This window comes from Camelus bactrianus, chromosome 14 (genome assembly GCF_048773025.1).
Source record: "Camelus bactrianus isolate YW-2024 breed Bactrian camel chromosome 14, ASM4877302v1, whole genome shotgun sequence".
Classification (NCBI taxonomy): domain Eukaryota; kingdom Metazoa; phylum Chordata; class Mammalia; order Artiodactyla; family Camelidae; genus Camelus; species Camelus bactrianus.
Window position 1 is genome coordinate 62105766 of NC_133552.1, and position 22803 is coordinate 62128568.

General features: G+C 34.9%; 1 protein-coding gene across 5 annotated transcripts in view; it reads left to right on the forward strand.

Annotated features, from left to right (window-relative positions):
* Positions 1–22803, forward strand: part of PCCA (propionyl-CoA carboxylase subunit alpha) — a 330692-nt gene that overhangs the window by 215591 nt on the left and 92298 nt on the right. The gene's annotated exons all lie outside the window — the stretch shown is intronic.

Below are 22803 nucleotides of genomic sequence, written 5' to 3' on the forward strand. Positions count from 1 at the left end.
GTTTATATTGTGGTATGAATGACATTTAAATTCTGTGATTTGAGATTGCCAGAAAAACACCATGAAGTGCTACTATTTTCACTTGAGTCCTTTTTTACTTTCAGCATCACCCTGCAGAATCTGCTATACGGTTGTATATAGTTAGTATAGTGAATACCATATATTCATTACATATATTATATAAAGTTAGTATAATGAATATTATATTAAATTACATTTTGCATCTCATGGCTAAGTTGCATTGAGATGTCATTTTATTTGGGGGAAAAATGACTTTTTATCAAAAGATTTAAACAAGGTATGAAAATCAAAGTAATATAATTTCACCCAAATAACACCTGATGAGGCTTGAGGTATGTGGCAGATTCTTGATCCCAGGTAGAAAATACAGCAGGTCAAGGATTAATGAGAATTCAGTTATTCAGCAGATACTTATTGCACGCCTCCTGTGTGCTAGGTAAGTGTTAGGCTGTTACACTGGAGAAGGTGACATTCTTATGTGGCAGTCAGAGTCAAAATTAAATGCCAGTAATTCATGGATTAAGTGTAGTCTTCTTGGTCATCTTTAAATTTTATAACTCATTCTGTATGCCACAATTGCTAGAACACCTGTCAATAAGTTATTTCACTGAGCTGTCTTATAATGAGAAGACTGTGATGGAGTTAAACAGTTGTCTTATATTTTGCGATGAACTTACGTGATTCTTTACATCCCTCCTTTCTATATGATCATTTAAAAAAACAGCTTTGTAAGTGGACACTTACCTGTACATCAGCTTGAGTAACAAATTATATGTATTGAATAGTAAAAAATAAAATAAAATAAATATTATAGTGTAGCATCTTCCTAAGGGAGGATTAACTTTACAAAAAATGTAGACATTGAGGTAATTTTCAGTTCTGTACTGTTACACTGAAGTGCTACTGTTAATCTGATGCTCTGATACAGTGTTTTTCTTAGCAGTACCTTGCCTTAACAAGAAAGCTGCCCAGATTACTTCTTAGAGCTGTGCTCATTTCAGATTCCATATTGGAAAACTAGAGCCCGTTGGCCTGACAGCTCGAGAGGTATCTTTTGAATTTTTCCTATAGAATTACCCCTACTTTACTTTTTAGCTTGTGAGGAAGGTAGAACTATTTAAAAGACACATCAAAATTAATGCATTAAAAATTTCCCTGGGAAATATCTACCTTGATATGTAATATCAAAAACTACTTCCTGTATTTATTGGCTTAGCTACTATCAGAAGCACCAAACCTAATAAAAAGTAAGTATTACTGATGTATCCATTTTTCCTATCTGTATTTGGACAGAACTTCATTTGACGTCAGTATTGTGAAAGGAGACAAGTTGAATAGTGTGAAGTAAAGGCTCTCATTGGTATTAAGAGTTTAATAGTGTCTAGCTCCTTCTCTAAGGGCCCCAGAGGGGAGAGCTGTGAGCGTTTGCTTGTTTTTCTTGATCACCCACTACCACATCAACAGAAAGTTAATCAGCCTAGAGGTGACTGTCTAGGGTAATGATCCAAGAGGTAGTAGTACAAGCGTATTTGTTTAGTTCACAGTAATGCTTTCACATTTTCAGAATTATTTTATTTAGTTAAATTTAAAAAAAATTATAAGATATTTCAAATGAGGAAAACACAACAAATGTGCAAATCTTCTACATAGGTCTCCTATTAAAAAGGAAGAAAATTCATAGATGCAGCTACATCTCTTCTTTACATCATCCCATTCTGCCCTCTTCATCTGCAGAGGTGACAGCTGTCCTGAAGGTGCTGTGTCTCTTTCTTATACATATTACACTTTCGTGTATCATAATAATAATGAAATATAATAATAGTGAAAAGGAAAGTTGTGAAATATATATATATTTAATGATTTATGTAAGATTTAAAAATATGCAAAGCAAAAACAATTACATTTACAGTAACATTACAAAGAATAAGATACTTAGAAATAAACTTAAACATGGAGGAGAAAGACTTGTACACTGGAAACTAAAATGTTGCTAAAAGAAATTAAAGAGGACACAAATAAATGGAAAGCCATCTCGTGTTCATGGATTGGAAGCCTTAATGTTGCTGTAATGTCAGTATTACCCAAAGCAATCTACAGATTCAGTGTAATCCCTATCAGAGTCCCAACTGACTTTTTGCAGAAACAGAAAAAAAAAATCCTAAAATTCATATGGAATCTCAAGGGACACCAAACAGCTGAAAAATTTTTGAAAAACAACAGAGTTGGAGAGCTCACACTTCTTGATTTCAAAACTTATTACAAAACTACGATAATCAAAACAGCGTGGTTCTGGCATAAGACAGACACATAGACCAATGGAACAGAATTGGGAGCCTAGACATAAACACTTGGATCTATGATCAGATGATTTTTGACAGGAGAGCCAAGACCATTCAATAGGGAAAGGACAGTGTTTTCAACAAATAGCACTGGGAAAATTGGATATCCACATGCAAAACAATGAAGTTGGACCCTTATCTTACATTTTATGCAAAATTAATTTGAAATGTATTAGGGACCTAAGTGTAACAGTTAAAGTGATAAAACTCTTAGAAGAAAACAGAGGGGGAAAAGCCTTATTGCATTGGATTTGATGATAATTCCTTAGGTATGACATCAAAAGCATAGGCAACAAAAGAAAAAATAAATAAGACTACATCAACATTTTAAACTTTTATGCATCAAAATCAATGAGTGAAAAGGCAGTCTATGGAATGGGAGAAAGTATTTGCATATATCTGATGTATTTGCATATTTTTCTGAGTGTATAAAGAACTCTAACAATTCAACAGCAAAAGAAACAACCTGATTTTAAAATGGGTAAAGGACTTGAATAGACATTTCTGCAGAGAAGATATACAGATGGCCAATAAGCACATGAAAAATGCTCAACATCACTAATCATTAGGGAAACACAAATCAAAACCATAATTAGAGACAAAGTCACAGCACTTAGGATGGCTACTATCAAAAAAACCAAACCAAAACCCAGAAAATAATAAATGTTGGTGAGGATGAGAGAAATTGGAATTCTTGTGCACTCTTGATGCAGCTGCTGTGGAAAACAGGATTGTAGTTCTTCAAAATAAAAGTAGAACTATCATATGATCCAGCAATTCCACTGCTGGGTGTTCATCCAAAATAAAACTGAAAGCAGGGTCTTGAAGAGATATTTGCACACTCATATTTAGCCACCGTATTCACAATAGTCAAGATGTGGAGGCAACCCAAGCACCCAGTGACAGAGGAATAGATAAACAAAATGTGTTATACACCCACAATGGAATATTATTCATCCTTTAAAAGGAAGAAAATGTTAACGCATTTTGTCAGAATCGGTTACAAATTTGATACAAACCAATGCAAATTTGTATTTTAGTGAAAAATTTTGTAGTAGGGAGGATGGAAATTTGAGGAAATGAAAGTATAATAGAAATAAACTTAAGTAAAGAAGGAGAGGTATTTTATATTTTAAGTCTTTATTCTGACTCTGGATGTAAGTGTCAGCAGAATTAATTAAGAAGTATAAAACCTGGTAAACACAAAATTGAAATATTATTTAGCTTATTAAGATGATAAACTTATAAAAAAATTGATTTTTGTTTATAATATTTTCATGATTCCCTCCTGGATTCCCAAGATGTTTTCCATTTCTCTTTTATTCTGCATTAACACAAAACTGGTCAGATAGCTCATGTTAAAGAAAAGATTAATGTGTTTGTTATCTTAAAGATGGTGAGCTAAATTCACATTGAGGATAATTGACTTTGAAGAAAAATGTCAGAGTACTCTTTTTTATTTATTATTATTATTATTTTAATTTTTTACTAAAAAAATTTTTTTTTCAGAGTACTCTTGATGTGAAGAAAATTAGCTTAGGAACTTGGCCTTCCCAAAGATGAGAAAAATGAGCACTGTACATTCACTTAAACTTTTTTTTGCCTGATATTTCATGTTAACTCCTAATAAACTAGAAAAAAGTTATATATGATCCTAGATACTGAATTAGATATTCTTTGTTACAGGGAGCCACTGACAGAAATTTTTCTACAGACCTTGTAAACTGCTTCTTAAGAATCAGAATCTTTAGACTATTGAATTTTGGTATATCAATGTAATTTAGTGTTAATGATCATAAAGAAAAATCTAAATGATCTAAAATAGCATTTAATATGGTCAAGGAGAATAATACTTTGGTTTTTTAGAAACTCAGTTTGTTTTCCTAAATTAGGTTTTTTTTTTTTTTTTTTTTTTTTTGCTTCTTATAAAAAGGACAAAACTTAAACTTCTTGATAGGCATAAAAACTTTGCTACCATTTTTAAATTACAGTCAAAATCTTTTTATCCTTCCAATTTCAAGTAAGTTTTATATTGATAAACATTTATATTATTAGTTAAATAGCAAATATTCACTTCTGGAACAGCAGGTCATTGCAGCAAACTAATTATAATTGGTGAAAATTATAAAAATCTCCCTTTACAGATTATATGTTGTTACATGTGGAAAATCCTAAGAAATGCTTTAAGAAGCTATTACAAATAATAAACAAGTTCAGCCAAGAGTCCTGGATAAAAAATAAATATGTAAAAACCAGTTGTATATCTACAGACTTGCAATGAACAATCCAAAAATAAAATTATGAAAGCAATTCCATTTACAAGAATATCAAAAGAGTAAAATACTTAGGAGTAAATTTAATGAAAGAAGTGCAAAACTTAAACTGTGAATATTATTGAAAACAATTAAAATCCAAACAGAGAGCATTTCATTCACATTCATGAATTGAATAACTTAGTATTGTTCAGATGACATTACTTCCCAAATTGATCTACAGATTCAGTGTAATTCCTATCAGAATCCAAGCTGTAATTTTGTCAGAAATTGACAAGCTGATACTAACATTCAAATAGAAACTTAAGGAATCCAGAATTGCCAAAATAATCGTAATAAAAAGAACAAAGTTGGAGAAATTAGTTCCTCCATTCAAAACTTATTATAAAACTGTCTTGAAGTCAAGACAGCATAGTACTTGCATAAAGAAACATGTAGGTCAGTAGAAGAGAATTGAGAATCCAGAAGCAAACCCATACATGGATAGTCAAGTGATTGTTGACGAAGTGCCAAAATAATTCAGTGGGAAAAGAATAGCCTTTTCAACAAATGGTGCTGGAACAATTGGTTTTCTGTATATAGAAGAATGAAGTTGGATCCCTACCTCATGTTGAGCTAATATAACAAAATTAACACAAAGTGGATAAAAGATTTAAATTTGAGAGAGAAAGAAATAAAACTCTTAGAGGAAAACATAGGGGGTGCATCTTCGTAACCTTGCATGTGGCAGTGGTTTCTTAGATTTGACACCAGAAGCATAAGCAATAAGAGAAAAAAAATAAATTGGTTTTTGTCAAAATTTAAAACTTCAAAGGATACTAACAAGAAATTGAAACGATAAGCCACACAATAGGGGAAAATATTTGCAAATCATATATCCAGTGAAGCACTTGTGTTTAAGATATGTAAAGAACATTTAAAACTTAATAAAGACAACTCAGTATAAAAATGGACAAAGAACCTAAACAGAGATTTCTGAAAGAATATATACAGTTGCAAGTTTAAGCAAATGCAAAGGTGCTCAGTATCATTAGTCATCAGGGAAATGCAAGTCAAAATCACAATGAGATAGTGCCTCACACCCACTAGAATGGCTATAATAAAAAAAATAAGTCAGGTAATAACAAATATTGTTGAAGACATAGAGAAATTAGAACCCTTATACACTGTTGGTGGGAATGTAAAATGGTGCCACCACTTTGGAAGATAATCTAGCATTTCCTCAAAAGGTTAAACATCTGGGTTATCTGGAACCTTGATTCAATTCTTTCATGAGTATTTTATCACGAATATTCAAGTATTTTTAGACTTACTTATATCCTTGTTACTATGGTGGATATGTTTTACCTTTCAAATAATATTTCAAGTAATGTTTTTTTCCAAATAATAGTTGCCAGACTAGATGTCAGCAACTGAAAGATCAATTAAATAGAATATATATTTGTTTGCCCTTTCTGCAGAATAATTTGGTAACATTGATATTCTTCAGTCTACTAATTCCACTTCTAGAAATCCATCCCAAGGAAGCAACAAAAAATTGCTAATATGAACATGATACTGTGTTGGGGAGAAAAAAGATGAACTAATGGCAGTTTACCTTAGAGACATCCATGTAAACAATTTCTATTTATGGTGGTAAAGGGAAGGAAGACTTGAAAGTGATTAAAATACTGTGGTAAATTCCTTAATGGAGGTGCCTTCAACTAAGTCTGTGAGAAGGAAAGAAGAAAGTATTCAACTGCCTGGGGGAAAGGAGAGTTCCGGGGGAAGGTGAAGTTGTTCTACTTGGCAGAGATGGCCAATGAATCACAATTTAGAATGTGATTTATACAGAAGCCAGGACTTGCCTCAAAATCATAGTGTAAGTAGGTGAGGAAAAACACTGGGACATGGTGGGATGGGAGAGCAAGGCTTGTTGAAAAATCAAAGTCGTCTTTTTTAGATAAATAATTTTAATTTCTTATTCAAGAAGTGTTTACTTTCTTAACTTTTTTGTTACTTACTTTCCATAAACGGCAGAGTGAAGAAGGGGTCTCCCTGTCCCGTTCGAGTTGCAGTATTGTTTTTGGTACTTGTTCTAACCTAGTCAAAGGTATTTTCACCAAGCAGCTTATGACTTTGGTCTGTTTTATTGAGTATGTGCCTTGTCTCAAGCGCTGTGGTAAGCACGTCACGTACATTGTCTCTAACCCGGGTACTGGCAAACTGCAAGGTAGACGTTACTAGCTCCTGCTTACAGATGAGTTGGAAACTGAGATTCAGAAGAACTAAGTAGGAAGGTAGCTGAAGTCACACAGGTTGTCTGTATAGAATCTTAAGATTCAACCCAGGTCAGCATGATTCCAAGGCCTGTGAACTAGTACCTCTCTGTATCTAACTTTACAAAGTAGTTTTGCTAGAGAAAATTCTGAGAAATTCTGAACATGGAAAATTAGCTCTGTTAGACTGTGGATAAATCTTTGTTAATACAAGGAATAATACATTTATTTCTAGCCAGAATAGTTTCGTCCCATGATAAAAGGAATTGTCTTTGTGACTGCTGAACATCAAGGCTCAAGTCATACCATGCAAAGGAAGCATGGAAAAAGCATCTGCAGGACATGAATAAATCACACGATTTTACATACACAATGGATAGTTTTACAAAGTACACAATTGGAGACACTGGTTAAGAGTAGCTGTCAGAAAGCAGTTTTACTATCTTATTAGCTCTTGTAGATGTTAACGTGTTTTTCAAATTATGTTAAAATTCAAAATACTGATTTTAGCAGTGATTTTACAGTTTTATCCAAGTAAATAATCATTTTTTAGAACACTACAGGGTTTGAGATGGATAAGATTTTGCATCTAAAAGATTTTGTTTGTGGTTTCATTTTGTTTTCTTAATAACATTTGTTTTGGTTGATGTAAAATTGTCTCAATTTTAGATGCCTGTGGTGGCGGGAGGGAAGTGTTTTGTAGTAGTCATATCATTGAAGTTACCACCCTATATTTTTCTTCTCAAAGAAAGAGTATGGTGATGAACATAAGAATAAAAAATAATAATTACATATGGATGCATAATAAATAATTATATACGCATTGTTTGAGGTTTTTCTCTAATATAGTGAACTCTTTCCTGTTTGTTCTACTGCCACGCATTTTGTTCTAGATTTCTTGACTAAGAAAACATTCCACCAGAGTTTGTTTTGATATTTAGAGGATATTCTGAAAATGTGGTTTTAAGTAGAGCTACTTAAGTATTTTTACGGAACATTTTTATAAAGATGAAGAATTGAATGAACTTAGCATATACCAATAAATAATCTTAGGCACAAATTAGTATTTTCTCTAGTTTTCAGATATTAATGAAAAGAATCTTAAATGTATCTTCAATAAGAGTTTATACCTGCAGTTTATATCATTATCTTTCTTTTATCCCATTTGTTGAGAGCAATGCTAGATCATGTAGTTACTGGAACTTATGTGGGACATAGTAAGAATCAATCTTCAAATACCCTTCTTAGGAAAAAAAATTATTATATTTGCCCCTTTGCCTCTCTAGTCAATTTTTAGAATAGACTCTTATTATTCTTGAACATTAAAAAGGACATCAGCAAAGTCGGAAAACTACTGTAGGCCTTCTAGGTCTCGGGTGTGCAGTAGGCAGGCAGAAAAAGAAAAGAACATTTTTGTAGTAGAATTTTAAAATGAATACTGTGGTACTGTTAGGGCTTGTGATAAAGGACTATGATTGTATTTAGAAAATTTACTTACAGTATGTGATAAATGATAGAAAACTGAAGCAAGTTTTTGAAGTTATGTAATATTTTATATTTAAAATGTTTTTTTTTTCTTGTGACAGTAATTCAGTATTATGATTATGTAAACTACCTCTCTTGTTAGGTAATTTTTTCACTTAGACATTTTTTTCCCCCAGTTTTAAAAACTGTCCTAGCAAAGCAGCAAAAAATATTATCCTGTTTGAGGAAAATATTTTCTATTAATTTTTTTATGGAGACATAATATTGTATAAACATGGAATTCTTTCACTTTGGCAAATACATTTGTTTTCTTGGTAAAATTACCTTTCCATTTGAGAAAAATTACTGGAAAAATAAGTCAATGTAATGCTAAAAAAAATGTTCAGGTTTTCTGCTAAAAGTATAAACCATCATGAGTAAAGCCAACAGAGAAACGAGGAGACCAGAGGGAAAGTCTGCAGCTCATTTTAGCGACAAAAGGAGAATGTTCTTAATATATAAAAAAAAACTATTACAAGTCAATATGAAAAAGACTAACCACCCAGGCAAAAACTGTTCAAAGATGGTTTATAGCGAATGGCTCCTGAACACTGACAAAATGTGCTAAACCACACACAGAAATTCAAATTAAAATTATGATGGGATGCCATTTCCCCACGTTTCCTACATTTTGATGACAGATGAAGATTTTGGTAATTTTCTAATTTTATTAGATTGTAGGAAGATAGGCCCACGTGTTATTGGTGGGGTGCATGAAGTGATGCTGTTAACGGAGAGCAGTTTGACAGTGAATTTGTACTACAGGGCATGTTCACATGCAGGAGGTGGACAGTATGTTCATGGCATTGTGAACAATGTATTGTGAGCAACAGCGCAAGACTGGAGACAACAGAAATGCCCATCGAAATGGGATAATGAAATAAATAGAGTACATTTGTATTATTGAACTACTGTATGGCCATTAAAAAGAATCTGAACATTCTGTATGTGCTGATATACTAAGTGACAGAAGCAGTGCACTTTCATTTGTGTAAAAAAGAATGTATGTATTTATGCTTATGTGTATAAAATATCTTTGGAAGGAGCCACAAGAAACTACTAACTATGGTTGCCTTTGAACTGGGGAGCTGGATGGCTGACCCCATGACAGAAGTAAGAAGGATACATACCTTATACTCGATGTCTCGTTAGTAGTTTTTGAGTTTTGAAACTTGTGTGTGTATTATTGATTATCCTCCTCTCCCAAAATAAAAGGGGGTTTCCAACCTTTATAGTAGAAGGATCTGGAAGACAGGGGACTATTGAAATATGGAATTTTAGTTACTTATCAAGAAACTTCTGCAGTGCCTAGGCCATCCAGGGAAGTGTCAGATGAGCAGCTGGCTCATTGAATAAAGAGCGCTGATGTTACACATGTAGTACACAAGGTACAATTACTGAAACGCCTTCGGCTAGCACTCTTAACTAGGAGGTGGTTACCAGAGAGCACTTAATAGGCTGTGTTTAGAGGTTGATCTAATCTGAATTAAGAACCTGGAGAAAGCAAAGAAAGGACTGTACCATGGCTGAGAGAAAGGAAATTGAGTCAGAGTAGATTTGGACACCCCTCCAACAGCCTCATTTTTCCTCCTGTAGGTGAACTAAACTACCCAGAGAGATTATTACATAGAAGAGTTAGGGAGGCGTATGTTTTGCTAATAGCAAAAGGTAGGAGAGCTCATTGCAGAAGTTTTGCTCAGTGTCCCAGAATTCGTAGTAACTTCATTGGTCTTGAAACGTCACCGATAGAATGGAATTATTCTCTCTTACTCTTGGTTTAAGAAAGAAGGTCCAAAAGTAACTTGCTTTCCAACGTGACTTCTTTACCTCACAGTAAAGAATATCCTTTCAAAGCGAACTCATCCAAATCAGCTTGATGTCTGATAGGAGGGGGTCAGATAAACGAGGGCATACAAAAATCAAGTCTGAAGAGCAGCCCTGCACAGCTTGATCTGTTTATTTTTAAATGCATCCTTGTTCGGGGGTTATGGTACTACGCTTTTGAACCACAGGACTGAATTTCCTAAAAAGGTACGGCTCCTGCCCATGCAGTCTGGGAAACTGCTGGTCTCATTGGGGGACGGTTGCACCTGTAACCTCTTGAATGGCGCATTCATGTTGTGCTCAAGAGTCAAGTAACTTGTTATGTGACTAAATGGAAAAAATAAGTTTTAAAATCCAGTTACTTTGGAAATGAAATCACTAAATGGTATTGGTTGTTACCGTATTAGAGCTGGCAAATACTATAATTAAGACTTCAAGTGATCTTTAGTATTATCGCTGCTTTCTGAAGAGTTTTATTTGGAATAAAACTTTTCAATGTTCAGGTTGAGTTCAGTTCAGTTTTGTAAGCTCTTAAAAATAATCCATAGTAGTCTAGTAGCCTGTGATGGGCAATGGTAGAACTACCACAAAAATTTACTGAAAGTTGTTTTATTCATTTTGGCATGATATTATTGGCCACTCAGACTTATTTATAAATGAAATGAATAGCGAAGCAAACAGTTAAAGTGCCTTTGCTGAGTGACTTGATCATTAAATTAATTTTAATGTATTTTTAGCCACTGTACATTTATCATTTAAGTTGTAATATAGCTTAATAGTTGTTTATTGAGGACCTCGAATGACATAGGTCCTGGAGGGCTAGTAGTGATCAGGGGCGATGATGTCTGAGTATTTGTAGAATTTGTCATCTGTGGAGTGTGACGAGGACAGAGGCTGTGTTGGTCAAGTGGAACGAGTGAGCGATGGTGGGGAGAGGCCAGCACTGTGGAGAACATGTCGGGGAGCCCTGATCTGGACGTGGAGGTGGTGGTTATGGCCTTAGGACGGAAGTGACAGCCAAGCGGAGTCCTGCAGAAGGAGGGTCGGGTGGGGCAGGGGGGCAGGATTTGAAGATACATGTACTACACTTGATCTTAGCCAAATGGCCGAGAAGTGATGAAGATATAAGTAAAAAAGTATGTGGAATGGAAGAATTCACATGTGACTGGAGCATGGAAAGCTTAAAGTAGGGGACCTCCTGGCAGGGAGGGAGGGCGGTGAGAAGAGAGAGGTGAAGGAAAAGACCGCAGTCAAATGAGTGGATGACGTGGAATTTGTGAGCCATGTCAAATGGTCTGGATTTATCTGGAGAGCAAGGAGAACCGGAGAAGATCTTCCTTTACGAAATGGATCAGAGTTAGCTGTGAGGAGGATCACTCTGCCTACCCTAGGGAGAAGAGCTTGGAGCAGTGCGGGAGGCCTGCTAGAGTCCGCTGAGCGCCAGTGCAAGTAGGTGTTAGGAAGCTCAACAGTGGTTACCATGGCGATGGGGAAATGGGTCTGTATTGGAGAGACTTAACATGTAGGGTCCTGGTCCTTGAAAGCAGTGTGATTTTTGCACCCCTTTTAGAAGGGTCTGGGTGACCGCCCAGTAGACTATGTGTTTCTTGAGGATAAGAAGTGCGCAGCTTTCCTCGTGTCTGTAGCGCTTCTGGTGGGGAGTAAACGTTCTTTTTAAAACCTAAAAAGATGGTGTTCTTTTGGACTTAACTGCTTAGTCCTTTAGTGCTTTAACTTTGTTAAAAATAATGTTTTCAAAGTCTTTGTGAAGTGTAAATTTGAAAAATTACAGCATGAAATTGTCATCTTGGTGTGTGTTCTCTATATTCTTTATTTCTAAAATGAGATAAGTAAGACTGATGATCCTAGGACCTGTCTATTAGGAATAATTAACCTAGCCTATTTAATAAGTAATTTGGTATTTAGTTTTGGAAGTTAAGGAATGGATTAATTAGGGGGTTTGTTTCATGTAGCCTACGGTTTTGAATTTCCTGTGTTGGAATGTATGTACCCGGTGTTAGAGGGCTGTGTGCTGGAATCCTATCTACAGTTATCCACATAACAGAAACATACTGACTCCCCACCTCTCTGCTACTTTCTTTGCCCCAAGAAAATTCTGGGTATGCCATAACAGTTTAATAAGTTAACTCCAACTCAAAGATGTCAGGTCAGAGGAAATTTCAGAGCAGAGAATAAATTCCTGGACACAATACATGCTGCTACATTCCTGACAGGAGACTCAGGCTGCCATGTTGCTAGTTATCCTGATGGAGAAGAGTGAGGGTGCGGAGTCATGACTGGTTCTTAGAGCTTCAGCCTGCATCCTTCCATTAATGGTCCATTGGCGAAAGCAGGTCACGAGACTGTGCCCCACCTTTAGGGAAATATATACAAGATCTTGTGGTAGCTCACAGCAAAAAAAAATGTGACAATGACTATGTATGTTCATGTATAACTGAAAAATTGTGCTCTACACTGGAATTTGACACATTGTAAAATGACTATGACTCAATAAAAAATGTTAAAAAAAATAAACATTAAAAAAAAAAGAAAGTTGCTGACTATACTAGTAATGTGTTTTTGAAGAAACAAAACACTTTTATGAGTAGGTTAAATGCAGGATAAATATCCACTGCATATTTTGGTTGAAAGTTTTTGAATATCTTTATATTTAAATATGAATTTTTTGGAATTTTATATTTCATTAAATTGTCGATGAAGTTATTAGTAATGTTCACTTGAATTTAAGAGGTTAACTTGTTCTGATAAGAGTTATATTCTAACTTTATCAACATGAAGTACATTTTTACAGACTTATCTGATCGTTTTTGAGGACAAATCAAAAAGCGAAATATATTTAGGTTGATAAAATTGCTAAACATTTTTTAGGATATAAAAAGGTTTTGATTAATGTATTCTTACAGCACTTCAAACTTCCTCAGTCTTAGGAAAAGACAAAGTGAAATGCTAATACGAAGTGGATTTTATTTTTAAGCAGCAACAACAAAAGAAATTGAAAAAGCATTTCCTCTTCACCAAGAAGAACATGGTTTCAGTCTCTTAGAGTGTAAATTTAGGGAGAATAGCCAATCTGATTAGTTTCAGTTGTGCTATTAGAACAAGATAACCATTAAAGCAAACAGATTAATATTATACTTAGTCATAGATGAAAATCAACATCTTGAATGATACCTGGAGATTAATAGCAGTGTAAACTACGGGTGTAATGGCTTCACGTGAGAAAAATGGAATGGCATATTATTGCAGCAGGAGGACCACTGACCATTCAGGTACATTACCTGCCTCGTTAAATTCTGTAGCCTATTGAGTGATATTCCCAGGCTTCTAATAACTTTTATAGCTCTTCTTGTTTATGCATTTGTTATTTCATTAATTTTGTTATGAATGATTAATAATTAATAATGAGTTCATTTTAAAGCTATGCAATCCACATGTTAGTACATGGTGTCATGCTTTATAGTTTTGAATTTAGTAAGACATTTTAAGTTTGATTTTCCTTAAACTACTCTAATTTTTATGCTTGCTAAATATTTCTCACACTGTAATTAGTAGCCATATGAATGTATACTTTTTCTGTAACTGACATTTAAAAATCCAGGATCCAGCCCTATTTGAGGGTGATTCCTACTACAGAATGTTTATACAATTCTCATGTATGCAATTCCAGGTAATACTTTAAAATAGATAATAGTACCAGTATTTAGAGGAAAAAGATTTATTTCTTTTTAAACAATTTTTTTTTCTCTGTCAGGAATGTAGCAGCATGTATTGTGTCCAGGAATTTATTCTCTGCTCTGAAATTTCCTCTGACCTGACATCTTTGAGTTGGAGTTAACTTATTAAACTGTTATGGCATACCCAGAATTTTCTTGGGGCAAAGAAAGTAGCAGAGAGGTGGGGAGTCAGTATGTTTCTGTTATGTGAATAACTGTAGATAGGATTCCAAACAGAATCTATTTAATATTTTCATGAGTTCATGTTTGAAGAAAAAAAATCTACAGAATTTTAGAAGTTACCAGAATTTGGCTCCCCTGGGCCAACTCCTTATCGAACAGTGGAGAACACACTAGGCCTGGAAGACTGAGTGCCTCACCCAAGGTTGCTTGGGGATTAGAGAGCAAAGCCAGAAGTCCTGAGTCTCATGGTAGCTGGTCCTTCTCTTTACATTGAGCTCTCTGCAGTGGAAAGAAACTCTTAAGTTCGGCAACTATGCAGATGGTGTTAGTTTTTTATCTCTATAATATATTGAAAAAATTGAAGTATTGAATTTCTCCTACTTTGGGAGCTTGTTGCCTACTGTCACATCTAATAGTGTTCCTTAATTAAAAAAAAGTGCTCGATATGCTTGTATGAGCTCACCATAACCAACTGCAAGGCTTGGTAAGACAGACAGACACTAAGTCTGCTTTTATTCTGTTGGGATAATATTCCAAGTTCTGAATATAATTTTCCCTACCATTTCATAGCCCAAATAACGGCTGTTAAACAAGCTGTTTTGTCAAGCCAATGAGTTTTTAAAGTTTTGAGTTCCTTCTGCTGGCTTTTATTAACTACTCAAGAATTTTAATGGAGCATCAAAATCCTGGTTTTATGTATCAGAAAGAAAAAGGTAACTGTGCAACCATGACTAATTTTATTAATATTTTAACCACTTCCACTCAACAAGTATATGAAACACTTTGAATACTGATGAATCTACTGTTTTATTTTTGAAGTCTTGGAGAAGATCCACAAAACTAGAGTTGGAAGCTGGAAAGAAATTTCAGATAGTGATAAGTAAACATGTTCTGCCGTAACTCTGATTTTTCAGTAATGAAATAGTGTAAACTCTTAACATTACTTTTATGGAGCTTTGTAGTCCATAAAAACAACATTGTTGTAGAGCCTCGATGTGCGTCATTTGTGACTGAAGGTTTTGATGTCTTCGCAGAAGGCAGACTGGTGCTTTCCTTTGAAATGTGTGAGGCAGTTTTAGATGCAGCTTCTCAGATGGATTTAATTAGTTCTTCATAGGACTGGATGTCCGTTTGTTGCAGCTGAATTCTCATTTCATTCACCCATAACTAGAAACACCTCGCTTCAAACGGGTTTCTTCAAAGAAAGAGGGGTTTAGGGTTCTATGTTTTACTGCTTTTTGATGTTGGTTTCCCTTTAACTGAGAAGACCTCATGTTTATACAACTGTTATTATTAAGAAAACATAGCTTTCTTCACGGAGTTCCTTTTGTATCCGTGCTGGTTATTGGTGGAAGTCAGAGATCTGTGGAATAGATTTCACTCTGTCAAACTATTAGAGCAGCTGTGTGTTTGCATATTTTGCTTAGGAGAGGCATGAACTGAAAATATGGCACAAACTTGTGAAATAAATTCTCTGAACAAAAATTTGAATGCCAGTGTATAAGATGAAAACCAGTACTACGTATGTTAATAGGGTGGTTGTTTGACTCAGAAGCTTGTAATATTAACCACAAAAGCAGAGCTAATCAACTCGCTAGAGTTGCCATAAGTCTCATAACAATTGTGTTTTGATTTACTCTGCCTACAGTACAGGGCTCATGGTATGCTTTCAATAAATATGTTGAAAGAATGAAGACATAGTCTCTGTAGCGAGATTGTGTATTTAAGAAAATGTATCCTACTACTAATATTAAAAAAGAAATTATCCCCACACTTTCACATTTCATTAGAAGAGCTGCTTGAATTTACCCTGATAATGATGCTCTTTCTTCTCATTTCCAGTCAGTGTGTCTCGGGCCTGGCATGCTTCATCGTCAAGGCAGCTTTTATCTTTCATGCCCACAATTCTAATTACATTTCAGGGGGTTGTGATCCCTCCCAGAATCCTGGTCATTCATTGTATTTAGGATGAAATGCTTCAGGGGGTCTGGGGGCTGTACGCTCATGGGCACAGGTTTACATCTCGAAAAGCCTCTCTTGCTCCAACATCCTGATTTGTATAAAAATCCTAAAATATGCCCTTTAAGTTCTCATTGCTCTTTCCTTTTATGAAAAAGACCAAGTAAATTTAGACTCTTCAAGCTTAAAATCGTCCCAAAGCCACAGATAGCACTGAAAAGTACATAGTAACATAACCCACAGATTCTTTTGGTGTCTTGTTTCAGTATTCCATCCAAGAATCTGCAGAATCTCAGGCTTACATTTCTGTCCTGTGAAAGCCATAACTGATCATTCCCATCTTATTCACCAGACTTAGTTCTGTGTAACTGCCAGTTTCTAAAACTCAAAGGTCAGGGATGTACCACCTTTGAAAAGATGAGAAAAGATAGACAAAGGCTTAAAAACAGTTTTTTTAAAAAGCATTTTGAGCAGTACTCACCATAAGTCAAAGAGATTGCATCGAAAGGCGAGTGTATTGTTGGGAATTGATCTGTGTTCTTGATTATATGTGTTTTGTGACTGGTGACTATTTTGGAAACCCTGGTGTTGGGAGAATTTTGGACATGTGGCTCAGGAATATTTTGTTACATTTATGTATATATAATTTTAAACAGTTTTATGAACACAGTATGTTTTGAGTTCTTTTAATAGTTCTGTCTTTAGTACAGTGTTAACGTGGTTTCACAGCATTTTTGTTTCTTGCAAATGCTCTAAAAATGTTGGTAGAAATATAAAATCTCAACTATAAAGGACAGAACATTTGTGAATTATCTTTTAAATCAATTTGCAAGACAACTTTTTAAGGAGCCCTATTTCTAGTATTTGAAGTTAATAAGTAACATTACAGTTATCACATTTTCTTTTCTGCAAACTATGCTGTCTTATACAAAAGAAACATCAATCACGTTGTATATAGGAACATAGACAATCATATTCTTCCTCCATTATCTTTGGTTATAAAAATTTAACTGTCAGCATTTACTAACAAGGTTTAGTTTGGGGCTGGGTAAGGGGGTGGTGGAGAAACATTGTACTTAAAGCAATAGGTTTTGAAGACAGGAGCCTTTAACCTTTGGAAAATTTACCTAAACTCTCTGAGCCACTGCAGTAGCAGTATTTTTATATAAATGCTGGTACAGAGGAAAACATAAAGGCCTTGAATCAAATGGACTTGAGTTTAAATACCAGCCCTGAAACTGCTGACTGTCAAACCAATAGCCGTTATCTTTTCTGAGGCTTCATTTCCCTCATCTATATAATAGGGATGGTGTTCTCCAGGGTTTTGTAAAAGTCAAGTAAGATGTAGTACAGTAGCTAGCATGTAGGAAGTACTCAAGAAACTATCTCCCTTCCCTCTTAAATATAGACATTTTGCTTTTTAAAAGAATCTAACGTAGCTTTTAATTTGCAAGCAGATCTTTTCCATTCAGTGAAAAATTTGTAGAAAGTTTTAAAAATAAGACTAAAAATGCACATACATACTTTGGTGCGACTTGGTATCAGATAATATTCTAAGATTCTGATATTCTTTGGTTAGAATTATATTAGTCATTTATTTTATGAGGTCCTTTTTGAGGCCACAGTAGAACACCTGGAGAGTAGTTATAGAGGTGATAGTCACTTCTCCACCATTCACTTTGGGTAATTTTGTCAAGGGAGGCTGGCCAGCCAGTCACTGCTGTCACCTTCCCCTCCCTCTTCCTGCCCTCAGGACCCTGCTGTGGTTTGAAAGCCCAAGGGGCCTGCAGTTCCTCCTTCCCCCACTATAGGGTGCTCCTACACTGTTAAGGAACAGGGCTGACGAGATCAGGCTCTTTGGGGGACCTGTGCCTTCTTTCAAAGCCTTTCTTTTATCCATGGACACTCTACTGATTGTTAAAAACTCCAGGCATCATGGAGTTACCACAGCAATTATTATAGTGACCATGCTTTGCAATAATGTACTGACCTCTGTTATTGTATTTTCCCTTTAAATGAGCTTACCAACAAGTACGTTAATTGGCTCGGTTGTGGTAATCAGATCAGCCTTGGTTTGGGTATACTCCTTCACTAGCTGTGGAACCTTAAGCAGTTATTTTAACTTCTCTGAACCTCAGATTGGCATCTGTAAAATGTGGTTAAGAATGTCTCCATTGTAGGATTACTCTGAGGAGTCAGTGAGTTTAATGTTTAAAATACTTGATTGATGTTAGGCTCTCAGTGTATGTTCCCTTTCTTTGATTTAGACTCATTTCTCTGAACAGGTGACAAAAAGTTAGACATTGTGAAGAAAACCAAAGGGCATTCATAATCTGGATATTATCATTACTGGGGCTTCTAGTCTGTTTTGGTGTTGTTTTCTTTTTTAAAGGCACTTTATTTCTAAGGAGAGAAGTATAAAATAAATCATGCCACTTGTTTCTAACTCATTGATTAAATATCATAAAGGTAGATATTGCTTGATATTTAAGATTTAGTGCAAATGACTTGGGGCACACTTTGCGGGAGTATATTTGCTCTTAGCCCTATTTGTCATTGCCAGCATGATGATGGGTTTATGTTGCTATTGCCCCATTTTTTATTAGGCTTTTTATAAAACCTGCTGACTGTGTTTAGATGTGCAATGTATGGTTATCATCTGGAACAAGAGTAAGGAAACCAGATGGAGATTAAACATAGTACAACCCTCTGTTGTAAATAACCATAGACAGACTTGTGAGTAGCTCCTAACTTCACCCAATTGGACAGAAAATGCTTATGTTTAGCTTTTAAAATCTAGAGATGGCTACTTGAGAACTAAATGTATCTCTTTAATCATACAGGTCCAACTTGATTAACAGAAGAATTGTTGTTGCTTATTGGTTTTATGATCAGATTTGAAACAAAGTTTAGAAGAATTTATGATTTTGATTATAGTCAGCTTCTTAAAGCACCAGTGAGGTGTGAGAGCAGTGGTGATTGGCAGCGTTGCTGGTGGTGGGTGTTGTTTTCCATTAGTTCTACTGGTTTAGGTACACTAATGGATATTGTAACCAAAAGTTTAATCTAAATCAAGTCTTTTAGATTTAATCTGTTCCGTCAGATTTTAAATTATCCTATATCCACACCACCTCACACATTGAGAACTCAACCTCAGTGGAGTGATGCTTCTTTTTTGTTGAGTTTAGTTTTACCAGCTTGGAGTTAGGCTGCAGCACAAGCACTCACGAGGAGGGCATTCTTGCTAGCGTCCGAATGTATCGTTTGCTTATTCAAGCATGTAAAACTTCAACAAGAGGAGGTAATTTTGCTTAGATTTCTTGATTTGAATTGTTCCACGACTTGGCACTGCATAGAAAAAGGAAAAAAAATCATATTTAAAGCATTGTTCTGTTAATGAAGTTGCTTGTCCTCTTTTGTGCCAAATTTGGCAGGTAAAATTACCATTTATTCTACTTGCTAGAGCTGGAGAATAGATTGTTGAGGAAAAGTAGCAATTTAAGTAATGACACTAGATAGAAAGTCCTACATTATATACATCTCCTATACTTTTAGATATTGACATGCAATTTTTATTTCTCTTTAGTAATTAACTTTGCCTTTAACCACTGTATTACTTCCAGTGGTTTTCATCAGCTAGATGGAATTTGCTTCAATTGTGAAATTTTAAAAAATGTTACGTTGCTATTCATTACAATAAACCAAAGTGAATCATTTTGATCTGAGGATAAATTAACAGTTGTGTTTTGTTCTGAATATTTCAGAAGCATCACATGTTTTTAAGTTAGGGACAGTTATTTAAAACTTAAAAAGTAAAGATGAATATACACGTTAATTAATATGAAGGTATATCATTAATCTCAAATTCCAGGTGCTCATGATTTCTTCCATGTTAAATATACTTTGCTCTTTTATATGTGCTTTAATTTTTGGCTTGCAAATTCTAACATAGAAATTTTAACCGAAGACCTTGTTCTAAAATGAGGAACATCTCATTCAGAATGCGGATAGGTGGTTTTTAAAAAATTAATCCTGTGTTTAAATGAAATGCAAAAATTTAGAAACTTTGATGTAAATATATAATTCACTAAATTTCTTATAAGTTAGATTTTCCCTACTTATAAAACTTAAGGCTTTTAAAAATTATTATTACTGTTATAGTTTACAATACGGTGGATAAACTGCCCTGTCCCTAAAAAAGAAGAAATCCTTTATAGAAAACAGTATGCAAAATATGTTTTTTTAAAAAGCCAATTGGTGAAATTGTAGACTTGCAAATATTAATACAAAAACAGTTAGGGTTTAATGTTGCTGAAACTTGTAACCATCAGTCACTTCTTTCTGCTCACTAAACTGACTGGTAGGCAGGTGCAGATGTTACAAAATCTAACATCGCAATTGACACTAATTGGCATAGTTGTTGGCAGTCTTATCAGAAAGCAAAGGGCTGAATGGTTGAATGGGTTTAAAGAACTTGAATGATAATAAGCATTTTTATATGCATCTTGAATTACTTTTGTGACCCAGACTAACAGGAACACTTCATTCTGACCTCATCCTTCAATGAATAGAAATTACAGAAAACGTGGTACACAGTGTATGTATGTGATTACTGATTGTTTTTCAGGTAACCTTTTACAGCTGTCTGTTCCATTGCGCACTTCCCACCTCCCCCTCAGTCCCCTTCAGGGCTCAAAGAAACCAAAGTATATGTGTGGAATAAAAAGGGAGATAATTATTATGAATGAATATTAAATTAATTTTTTGATTTATTTGTTGCCAAAGGCTTGATGAGTGTCAGTTCTTTAGGCTTAACTTTATAAAAAGTATTCATTAAATTTATGGATGAAACAAGAAGTCTGGAATTTGCTTCTAAATGGTCTTGGAGCAGGTGGACAAATTAGTGGGGATCTAGATGAAACAAGAGTGGCTTTGAGTGAGTAAGTCTTGAACTTAGATGATGGAAATGTAGAGGTTTATTAAGCTAGTCTGACTGTTTCTGCATGTGTTTGAAATTTTCCATTACAGGAGGGTAGTTGTTTGTTTGTTTAGTCTGCTCAGTGACCTTACCCCCTACTATTATAAGGTCTTCTGTTCTTGGCCAGTTTTTTCCCAGGACCTGCTTTAAAATTTTTTCCTAGTTCCTTTTGTCAAAAATGACTCATCTGAAGTGAGAGCTATATAATGTAATAAACTAATCTGTGCGCTCATGCACGAATGAGTTAATTTCTAGGCAGAGTGGATTGTAACAGGAGTTTTCCAAAGACATTTATCAAAGGGAATGACTCTTGGGTGGAATTTTTAATCACTGGGTTGGGTCTTTGTGCCTGTTCTGTCTATGGGGACCACCCCTCACAGAGGTGTTAACAATTGTAGGGTTGTGTAATGATTGATCTTAGCCTTTTAGTGCTGGAGATAATGATGTGTTTCCTTCAGTAGAAATACTTTCCATAAAGAAAGCGTTTTTCTTTAAGTGAGTTAGGAGAGGGCATGGCTGTATTGTTTATCTTACGTTTGCTCCTGTAGGTATATCTGTTTTGTTTTTGATCCCCTCTCTACCTCCAAATGATTGAGAATTACCTGTGTTAAAAAATAGAGTTGAGTCTTGTTTCATTCAATCAAAGGCCCGTTTTGCAAAGAGCGTCTAGGGAGAGAAGCTTGCCAGGGACTTCAGCTTGAAAGTTAAGGGCTGAAAACAGTTACTGTAACCCTCCTCTCTGTCTGCTGTTTATTACATAGATGAGTAGTTTATGTAAATTTTGTACTCTGCTTTTGATCAAAGTCCCCTTGAGATTTATTACAATCAAGTAAACGTAAACTTTTTGAAAGGGGTTTAAAATGTTGATTCTTGACTGGTAAAAAGTGAAGCCAAGATAAAATTTCAAACCATTGCTTCTTTTTCCATGCTTTTGGGCTGTCCAGGGAATAGATTTGGGTTGATTTTTATTTTAGAGTAGCATTGCTTGAAATATTTTAGATTTTTAATAACTTTCTAAGTAATTAAAATATAAAAACAATTCCAGTATTTTTTTTAATTTGTATCTCTGGAGGTCTTCAGGAATGAATGTTGTTTGCACATTAATTTTCTGTCATTTTCTTGATCATTCTCCACTCCTCCCTTTCCTTGTTAGCTTTCGCTTTGGCCTGATAGGTATATTAAGTTTAATAACTGCTACCAAAACTGATGTTTTATACTGGCCCTGCCCTTTTTCAAGGCTCCTGGAAAAATGCCAGGCTTATTCAATCCTTTCCGTTTGGGAGCGTAGTAATAGAATGGTCTTACTTTGTTTGCAGTCATCAGAATTAAAAGGATTTATCTACCAATTCGAATGGATAATTTTATTTGTGTGGACGTGAAAGTGAAACCCTAGAGAGAGGATAGAATTTTAAGTAGCGTTTTAAATTCGTTTGAAATTCTTTCTGTCTCTAAATGAGCTAAGTTAAATGTGCTTGGGTGTACCCACGTGAGTGAAGTTTGGGGTATTCATCTCTGAAATACTGGATCCTCTGTAGATACTGTATCATACGGGGGCTGATGGAGCCCTTTATGTAGTTGGATAACTTTTATCTGCTCTTATAAGCACATATGGAACTTTAAATACAAGTATTATCTACACTTTACATAACATTATGACTAAACATACTTTTGCTTAAAAGTTACTTTTTACCAAAACCTGTTGTAGGTATT